The sequence below is a fragment of the Verticillium alfalfae genome, genomic scaffold, assembly GCF_000150825.1.
Source record: "Verticillium alfalfae VaMs.102 supercont1.5 genomic scaffold, whole genome shotgun sequence".
Lineage (NCBI taxonomy): Eukaryota > Fungi > Ascomycota > Sordariomycetes > Glomerellales > Plectosphaerellaceae > Verticillium > Verticillium alfalfae.
This window is the reverse complement of record NW_003315034.1, coordinates 352,581-354,984: the sequence shown is the minus strand read 5'-3', so window position 1 is coordinate 354,984 and position 2,404 is coordinate 352,581.

Here is a 2,404-nt window from a genome sequence, read left to right as displayed (position 1 = left end):
TGGAAGCTAGGTCGCTCGAGTCGGCTAGCAACCAAGGCATGCGCATACCCGAGAACGGCACCATGGAGCCTGAGAAGATCGTGGGTGGTGTGGTGAAAGTGGCATGCCGTCGATTCGAATCAGCTGCTCCTCCAGCGCAAGGAAAGATAACCCTTGTCGTGCTGAACCCCTCTCCTCTTGCACGATGTCGTGATCTTCACGATGGTGGAGGTATGATGTCCCAGCATGAATTGGTCGTGGTCCACGCCGAAGGAGGGACCGGAGTGATGTCCGTCCGTCCACCCACCACCATTCAAGGTTCGACCCCAATCCTGGCATGGTCACGCCGACCTTTGGCGGTGCCCATTGTTCTCATTGTCCGTATCTGCCGGGTCACGAAGGTGAGCGCCTGGACATCTCATCTCGCCAAGGCACGAGCCGAAGTTGATTCTAGAGAGAAACAGGTATGGCTCTTCGCCATGGAGGCAGAGCGAGGGTGGCAAAGCTCAGGACTGTACTCGACAGAAGGGGGAGGAGGAGAAAATTGCTTCCCCTCCTCCATCTGCGGACGGACGGTGATGGTGATGGGTGATGTGGTGTGGGTGGTATGGTGTAGAGCAAGGCGCTTGGTGTACAGTAGTGGCGGACTGGCAAGCCCACACGGTCCTTGGGGACGACCTAAACTGGACTGTGGCGCCTGTTAGCGTACCTGGGCGGGTGGCTGGCTTGGTGGCTCTCTGGCCATGACCACTGGGACCCTGCGGCCATTGCTTTTTATCCATGGAGGAGGGGGAGGGAGGGGGTGCGGTGCGCCCCTAGCTGCGAGACAACCGCCCGAAAAGAGAGCAGTATCTGGCAGGCTGTTCCTCTCGGATGTCGCTTGCTTCCGTGACGTGCGGGGATGAGCACAAGAAGAAGGAAAGAAGGTCAGCAGCAAGACATCTATACGGCGAACGGACCCTCGCAGGGCTCTCCCTAGCCTCGATGCTCGAAATTGAGATGGCCAGTCGAACACTGGCCGAAGGGGTCAAGGCTCACAGATCCAAGGCTGAAGGCTCGTGAAAGGGAAGAAAAGAAAAGAGGATCGTCGCGTCGGTGATCAGTGCCAACGGAAGCTGCTACTTTTTCGATCGAAATACTCCGACAAACGCAGCACTCATGAAGGGGTAGATGGCGGCGTGTTTCCTTGTTTCCTTGGCTCCGGAGGTCGGCCTTGGAAATGGCTGGGACGAGGTTGCATTGTCATTTGCGGCGCCATTGCCAGAGTGACATTGGATACCGACTTGGCTGAACAGTTCGTGAGAGCGAGATTGGGAAGGAGGGAGGGGGGTGCAGGTGGAGGCTGGAACGTCACTTCCTCCGACTGACAGTCAGTTTGAAATGCACCATCTCTGTGCAGTACCTGACCATGAAGAACATGTGGATAGGTAGGTACCATGTAGATACATAGGCTGGAGCCTCTCGGGGCTCACGTGTGCTCATTGGTAAAGGTGTGCTGTAGGTCCATGTTTGGCCCAAGCTCCTTAACGACGTGTTCCTTCCCTGCCCCACGCCGAAAAATGACAGACCTGGGGAGCAGGCGCAGGCCACAAAGAGGTCAATTCCCCAGGGGGGTTTACTGGGTTCCAGGCAGTTGCGAGGGAAGAGGGAAGGATGCAGCAAGGTGCACGGTGAGCGGAGAATTTCCAAGACCCCCTCCCAATGCTCCCCCTCCACTCCATCCACCTCCCCTTCTCTGTGCAACAGTAATACCAATGTCCAGAAGCCTACCAACCAGTCAACCGTCTCTTATTTTCTTGACCGAGATCTGGAATAAGAAATGCTACTGTCAGACTGCAAGGCAGCCCAACACCACGGCTGTCCAGACCTATCGAATTGCATTTGACAACTGGGAAACAACCAACAGACCGAATGTGGTAAGACGCATGCCACACCAACAGCAGTCCAATCGAGCCTGTCCACGACCTGTGCTGTTTCAGCGCGGCGGCTTTCCACTGTATGGGCCGCGTCTCATTGGACTGCCCAACGACTGGATCGTGGCCTGACCCGACCCCAACCTCGACCTGACGACCTGCACTGAAGAGGAGCTCAACGACGCCAAGAGGCTGCAAAGGAGGGGGAGGGGAGGCGAGGGAAGGCTCGTTTCGCTTACCTTTGCCATCACCAGCTCGCTTGTTTCGCTGGTCATCCAGCCTTCTTCGTCAATCAACCAATCCATCTACCGAATCCATACCCACTTGTTCCAGACCACGACACGCGGGAAAAGTCTGAAGGGCTTACCGGGCTTGTCAGCTGCTTCATCCCACGATGCCTCGCCTCACCTTACTCGCCTCATCCTCGTACCTGCCTCCAATCCACCGCATCGTGCTTCATTCGATCTGTCCGCCCGATATCCACTTTTGGTGGCCAGCAACGTGCGCTACTC